The sequence below is a fragment of the Nyctereutes procyonoides genome, unplaced genomic scaffold (assembly GCF_905146905.1).
Source record: "Nyctereutes procyonoides isolate TBG_1078 unplaced genomic scaffold, NYPRO_anot_genome, whole genome shotgun sequence".
In the NCBI taxonomy this organism is placed as follows: domain Eukaryota; kingdom Metazoa; phylum Chordata; class Mammalia; order Carnivora; family Canidae; genus Nyctereutes; species Nyctereutes procyonoides.
Window position 1 is genome coordinate 24,248,762 of NW_026575134.1, and position 8,130 is coordinate 24,256,891.

General features: G+C 35.9%; 1 non-coding gene across 1 annotated transcript; it reads right to left on the reverse strand.

Moving 5' to 3' along the window:
• Positions 1-6,896: 6,896 nt before the first annotated feature.
• LOC129494461 (U6 spliceosomal RNA) lies at positions 6,897-7,002 on the reverse strand. The gene has a single exon (XR_008661355.1). It is a non-coding gene; the product is annotated as a U6 spliceosomal RNA (small nuclear RNA).
• Positions 7,003-8,130: the final 1,128 nt, after the last annotated feature.

Below are 8,130 nucleotides of genomic sequence, written 5' to 3' on the forward strand. Positions count from 1 at the left end.
TCCGGGCTGTTGAAGCATCTCGCTACTTCGGGTCCAGCGCACACAGGCTGTAGCCACTTCCTGAAGTCACACTCCTCCGTCTGTAAGTTACAGCCGCACCCTTAACTCCTCTTGATAATATGTTGTTGTTTATAATATAAGCGTCGAAACCAATTTACAAAAACTGAATGGCACAAAATGTAGCTACTGATTTTGAAATTGTGCTCACAAGAGACCTTAAAATAAAAAAAATATTTTCCTATATTTCATCATCACCCTCCTACTTAGTAAGCATTACATTAATATTTCAAATTAAGCTACTTGAAAGTACACAAAATTTACAATGCACTGTGTTTCAAATTGGTCTAGATAGGGAGGATAACATTTTTCTGGTAATCAGTTTTTTAGTGCTAGAAATTAGGATCTAGGATCTTCATTTCTTTGGTTTTATTGCAATTGCTACACAGAGATATCGATTTGCTAAGTCATCCACTGTGTACCTACGGCTCAAACTAATACATGCCACAATTTCTTGTATAGCGAATTTTATATATGCTCAGAGATAAAGTTTTGCCTTTACTTTCCCTAAGTTTTCTTATTTTTGGGGTAAAATTCAAAGGATTCACTTAGTCCTTAGTTTTCCAAGGCTTAAATCACTCAGCATATAAATTGAGGAGTTCTAGGATATTTTTTCAGATGCCTTTTTGGACAATTAAAAATAAGAAGAGAGGGCACTTAAATACTTAGCTAGAAAGAATATTAAGGCATACTCTTTATTTAAAGAAAAACAATAAAATTTTCTCTTTGAATCTGGAATAAGATAGAGTTAATAACTATTTATTGAAGAGATGAAGAAAAAGATTATTTGGAGAAGAACAACAAAAATAAACATAAAACCAATCCTAACCCCAGAATATAATGATATTTTAATCTATACCTAATCAGACCCTTTTCTATGTACATACGCACAAATATATACATATATTCATTTGTTTTTTAAACATAAAACCATGTTTATGTATACTGATATATACTAGGTTTTCACTGAAAAAGATAAAAAACAGTTATTTCCTAATCAGTATCCCAAATTGTTTTTAAGATCATAATATGTCCCATCTTGTGACTGTGAAATAACTATTCATCAATCACTCTTGTATTGTTGGACATCAAGTAGTTTCCATTTAATTTTTTTTTTTTTTTTTTTTTTTTTTTTTTTTTTTTTTTTTTTTTTTACTTTTTAGAGTGAGAGGTAGAGGCAGAGGAGAGGGAGATAGAGAATCTTAAGCAGGCTCCACACCCAGCAAAGAGCCTGATGCTGGGCTCTACCTCTCCACCCTGAGATCATGACCTGAGCTGAGATCAAGAGTTGGATTCTTAACTGCCTGAGCCACTCAGACACCCCAAGTGGTTTCCATTTTTTAAAATTTATACAATCCAATTATCTTTATTACTATCACTCAAAATTTGTATATCTTCTGATTTTCTTAGGAAATTTTCCTTAAGATAAAGTCTTAAAATTGATAATACAAAAGACATGTTACAGTTCTTAAAGGCTTTTCCCCCATTTTTAAAAAGTAATCTCTACACCCAACATGGGGCTCAAACTCACAACCTCAAGATCAAGTGTTGCACGCTCTACTGACCGAGTCAGCCAGGTGCCTCTCAATTATTTCTTAATTGAGGCAGAGCATTATGCTGTGGCCGCCTGTTATCATTTTTATATGTGGAGATAGCCATGTCCAAAGTCGCCCAAATGCAGGAGCAAGGTCACTAATACATGGAGTGGTCTTAAAACTCTATCAATAATATCTCCTTTAATAATGGAGGCATTATAGCTTTCCACTCAGTTCATTTCTGATTTGTTCACATATTTTAGATGTATTTAATACAAAATAAGAAAACAAAAACAAGAAAATGACTTTCTAAATGAATAATCATAGATTTTCCCAAGTAAGTACCCAAAGTACACAATACCTTCACAAGTACCCAAATACCTCCAATGTAAAAGAAGTTTTATGATATTAAACATTATATATGTACACACATAATGACATTGAACAATATATGCAGCGATGTCAAACATATGTATATATGTAGAGAGAGAGAGACTAAAAGAGAGAGAGAATTAAAATTTAAGGGCATTGAGGATTTCCTGGTGTTGAATTATTTAAGGGTCATCTGTCTTTCACCCTGCAATGCTGATAAATGGTGAGTGAAATAAAGCCAGCAAACAGGTATTCCCTAAAACTGAGATATCTGTCTTGTGTGACAATATTCTAAAATCCAGGCTTCATTTGGATAAATATAAAAATCTCACTTTTTCCTCATCACCACAGGATCTTATCCTTACCCAGGACGATTTTGCCTAGCTTCATTTTGACTAGTTTGTATCTTGAAAACAATATATTTTTTTCCTGCTCCAAGTACAGAATTGTATATTGGCCATGGCTTTCAAACCACAGAATCTGTGGCATTTCCCTCTTCTCTTCCTGAGCAATTTAGCCCTGCGGCCTTTAGTTGGGGCACAGCACAGTAAGCGAGGTATGAGCTCACTTTGGGGTGGGCCTAATGAGCAATGTTTAGAATCAAGCAGAATGAGTAAGTCATCCCTGTGGAAAGGGTGGGGTACCCTGGTGTGGGACATCCCTGCAGAGGGATGGCCACTGTGGGGTTTCAGAGCCCAAATAAAGTGGGAGGATGTCTACGTGTGGAGTGGATGAGTGTGAAATATTACACCTTGAGTGAGGTGATGGTGGTGTGTATCCTAGTGCAAGAGCTGCCAAGCAGAGTGTCCACACAGGGGATGTGTGGCCCTGGTAGTGAGGGATTGGTTAGCACAGGGAGTGAATGAAATGTTAACAAATTAAGAATAATGGGACATAGATTTCTCACTGTCAGAGAAGGAAGTTACGAATAGGGAGAGGGAGTAAACTAGAATGAACCCTAAGATGTGATTGGAAGTGGGGTGTGAACTCATGGATTCCAATAACTACGATAGAGAAAAAAATTCAAATGCAGACACGTAATATATGTACATATAAATTGGGTTAGAGCTGTAGATAGATAAATATCAACGTGGTTAAAATGCATACACAGTACTTATTCATGAGCGGGCCTTGGAGCAGCAAGGGAACTCAAGTCTGACAGCGAATGTTTTAGACTTCCCATTCCCTTGTTGAGCTGGATAATTCCCATGGGTCCTGTAGAACCCTTCCAAGCATTCCCCCTCCCTGGGAGCCTTCTTTGCTGTTCTCTAGACTGGCAGCTGTCTATTTCCTGCTCCCCGGGCCTGCTTCTATCAGAGCATTTATTACTCTGCTTCTCTATTCACTTCTCTGATCCCACATCGCTCTGCTCCTCCCTCATCGCTTTTCTCCCACAGAGCTCATGTAGAATGGACCCCATCATGGTTTGTTCAACACAAATTTGAAGGCGTTTGAGAGAAAGAACACATTTCAGGTGAAAGAACACAAGCTTTGATACTTGTGAAAATCTTGGTTAATATCTTTCTGCTGTAACTTACTGGTTTGGGAAACTTGGATGCATTTCCTAATTTCTTTTAGCCTGAGCTTCTTCATCTGTAAAGTTTCAATAGTAGAACTTCCGTATCTGGCAATCTGTGATTTTTTATTTTGAGAGATGTAGAAGAGTAAGTATGTAATGAATAGATACATGAAATTTACTTCTAAATTTTCATTGTTATGTGAGGAATGATTTCTATTCCATACAGATATCTACCCACACATGAAATAATAACCTGCTTATGAAGAGACATTCAATGAAACAGTGGTTGGTTGATTATAGATGCATAAACATTCAGTAATTCTCCCTTTACACTATGGCTTTGTTTTCATTTATTCTTTTCATATTTTAAGAAACCTCTCATTTCTTAGTTTTTATAAACATTCTTTGGAACATGAGTATTTTTCTAAAAAGCTAAATATTTTCTAAGAAAGAAAATGAAACACTTTCTGAATGCCAATTCCCAAGACATGAATCTGTTTTTCACCCTGTATGTCATCTTTACACATACATACGTACTTTTTACTTGAAAATGCATTGAATAGGCTGTCAACAAGTCATATCTAGCCAAATGGAAGTGTAAAAGCTGTTCTAGATAACTATCAGCAATTTTGATTTAGATAATTGTTCCTCTACTGAACTGAAAATTGTGATAACAACAGCAGTCTTAGTCGGCTTGGGCTGTCATAGGAAAATACCAAAGACTGGGCTGCTTAAACAACAAAATCTATTGTCTTACAGGTATGGAGACTGAAGAATTCTGAGATCAAGGTGTCAGCAAGGTTGTTTTCTGGTCAGAGCACTCTTGCTTGCTTGTAGATGGCAATGTTCTTGCTATATCCATTCTGACCTTTCCTCAGTGCGTGTGGGAGGAGAGAAAGCAAACCCCAGTGTCTCTTCTTTTTTTTTTTTTTTTTTTTTTCCAGTGTCTCTTCTTTTAAGGATACTAATCCTATCCGGCCAGGCTTCCAATATGACCTCTTTGAACCTCAGTTACTTTAGAGGCCCCATCTCCAAATAAAGCTAGCTTAGTATTTAGGACTTCAACATATGAATTTTGGTGGGGAGATACAGTCAGTACATAACATCAGTATTAATAGGAATTACTTTCTTCTTTAGTTGTGCTTATTAAAAACATAAAATTTATCAGTCATATGAATTTGCAGGCATTATATTAAATAAATCTGTTATATGGACATCTTTATTTTCATAACCAATATTTGCCAATGATTTTATTTCTAAAACGTTATCCGACTAATATATTTTAAGAAGTTACAATGATACATATGTTCAAGGACTTTCGTTTCAGCAATAAAGTAATAAGAAAAAACTGGAAGCAACTTAAAGGCTTATTTCTAACTAAGTTATTAAGTAAATTTTAATATATTAATATGTTTGAAGAATATGTAGCTGTTCAAGAGAATGGGGGAGATCTGTATGTATTAATATGGAAATATGGCTAATCTATATTTTTATTGCAAACAAAATAGTTGAGGAGAGCTATTTGTTAAAACAAATTATTTGGGCAGCCCGGGTGGCTCAGCGGTTTAGCGCCACCTTCAGCCCAGGGCGTGATCCTGGGGACCCGGGATCAAGTCCCACGTCAGGCTCCCTACATGGAGCCTGCTTCTCCCTCTGCCTGTGTCTCTGCCTCTCTCTCTCTGTCTCTCTTAAAAAAAATAACTTAAAAAAATGATTTATGTATGTACAGTGGCAATACTAAGTATTAGCAAGAAAATGTATGTAAATAAATATATGTCTTAGAAGGAGACCCTAGGAGGAAGGAGTTAAGGAAGAGATATTTTGCTTTATTCATTAATTTTTAAATTATGTTTACAATGAGTATACATTATCTTTCAAATAATTTTTCAAAAGATGTTTTTATAACTTGCTAGAATGATTAAATAGAAAGGAGTGGAAGCCACGAGGCCTGCTCTAAAAACCCTACTCTAACCAGTGGCATATATAGGTCTAACACACAGATCTATTATTAAACATATATTTAGTAGGTACCTCTATTTTTAGAATTCTGCTTTGTCTAAAAGATAGAACTGTGGGGACGCCTGAGTGGGCTCAGTGGCTGAACGCCTGCCTTCGGCCCAGGGCCTGACCCCGGGGTCCTGGGATCGAGTCCCATGCGCGGCTCCCTGCATGGAGCCTGCTTCTCCCTCTGCCCGTGTCTCTGCCTCTCTCTCTCTCTGTCTCTCATGAATAAATAAATAAAATCTTTTAAAAATAATAAAAGATAACTGTGAAGTTATCATAAGATTTGTAAAATAGGGCAGCCCGGGTGGCTTAGCGGTTTAGCCGCCTTCAGCCCAGGCCCCCTGGACCAGGGATCGAGTCCCAGGTCGGGCTCCCCACATGGAGCCTGCTGCTCCCTCTGCCTGTGTCTCTGCTCTCTCTCTCTCTCTCTCTCTCTCTGTGTGTCTCTCATGAATAAATAAAAAAGAATCTTAAAAGACAAAACAAAACTTTGTCTTTAAAAAAAAATTGTAAAATAAAAAATTGTAAAAAAATAAGCCTACTATTAAAAGCATAGAGGATCATTGGTAATCAATGCATTTATGCTACATCAAAGTTTGTCAGTATAGATCAAGTCTTGAATTTTACTAGGGCATGTTGCATCAGCACATTTTTAAGCCCTGGATGTTAGCATGCATTTTTAAATGAGCAGAAATGGATTTACGATTTCATGTTGCAAATATAATTTCTTAGGAAAGGTAATTACTATACTGCCTTAAAAGCTTACTTACTATACTATGCAGATGCTCAGCAAAGGCTGAGCATCTGCCTTTGGCTCAGGGCCTGATCCTGGGGTCCCGGGATCGAGTCCTGCATCAGGCTCCCTGTGGGGAGTCTGCTTCTCCCTCTGCCTGTGTCTTGGCCTCTCTCTGTGTCTCTCATGAATAAATAAATCATAAGTAAATAAATAAGAAATTTTCCTTAAATTACATTTCTTTTTTTACCAATTCATCGTTAAATTGTCAAAATCCTTATTTAGCCTTTCCTCATCAAATTCCCATATTTTTCTACAAATGCAGTATTAATACATTTCCCTACAGCATTAACTCTGTTTAAAATTCCATGGTTTTCATGTTTTATTCACTCTCTTCTGTAAACATTCTTTATCCGCTTGAATTTGAATTTACATGACAGTCTATTAAACAAAAAGCTTTTTTTTTTTTGAGAAGTGAGTTCAAGAGTTCAGTTTCAAAAAAACTTGAGATATACTTATCCTATTCTTTTAAATTTTTTAAGTTTGACAAATTTAAAACAGCAATATCATGTTGCAGGTGAAAATTATAATCATTGGGAATTTTTTCAACTTCAATCCAGAGACAATTCGGTACCCTTATTTTTATAGAACTAGTTCACATTCTTTTTTTCTGCCCTCCAATATGGAACACTTCACAAATTTGCATATCATCCTGGCACAGGAGATATGCTAGGCTTCTCTGTATCATTCCTTTTTTTAAAAAAAATATATGTGAGGAGAGCACTCACATTCTTATTAAATGACATATTGTATACTTGGTGACCTCTCTTTTGCTACTTAAATATAGAATCAAACTATAAATGATAGCAAATATTCCTTCAATTTCTGTGGTTATGGAAGAGCACCAGATAGCATATTTGCAGGCTTTGTGGTATAGTTTTGGTATCAAAAATGATTTTGAGCTTGTAGTTTGCTTTGATGAAATGACTACATGAAGCAAAGGGCAGTTTTCCAGTTTCAACATTAAAAGCCTAAGATACTGATTTTTTTTCCTGTTCCAATCCAAGAGAAATCTTTGTACCATAAGCCAAAGACTTGCACCAAATTAGTTAGTATTGTTTAAAGGGAAGGTTGAACACAATCTCTTCTTTGGCATAGAAATATTATAGATGGCAAGTGCAGATGTTTCCAGAGTGCATGCCATGTAGCCTTTTATTGAGTTTATATTGTGGAAATTTATGGTACTGTAAAGACTTATCCAGACATCAGTGGGTAACAGATAGCAAATGAAAAACCTTATAGTTCCTTATGAGGCATGTACATTAAGAGCAATGACCTTTGTGCTCTTTCAAATAAAAATAAAATAGAATTATAAAAACAATAATTGAGATCCTTGTCTACAGTTTATCTTTTTGAAAACTAATATCCAGCTAATTGACTCTTTATCCTTTATATTTATCTTTTACCACAAAGTTTTTATCCTCCTGGAAAGTATTTCTTTAAAATCATAAGAATTCTGTCTATAAAATGTAAGGATTAGGGCTGAAAATGTTTGAATACAATAAAAATATCCACATCACTATCTTTGAAGCATTATCAATTTATCTGACCTTTAATTTGAAACATATGTAATATATGTATGAATACCTTTCACATAAAGTCTACCGATAGAAACTGTATTCTTTAAAAAGAAAACAAATATATGCTGGTTTCATAAATTAGAATGGCTTACCATTTTGTTGTGAAGAAATCTTAAATTTTTTTTTAAAGATTTTTATTTATTCATTCATGAGAGACACACAGAGAGAGAGAGAGGCAGAGACCCAGGCAGAGGGAGAAGCAGGCTCCATGCAGGGAGCCCGATGTGGGACTCGATCCCAGGACCCCGGATCACGCCCTGGGCTAAAGGC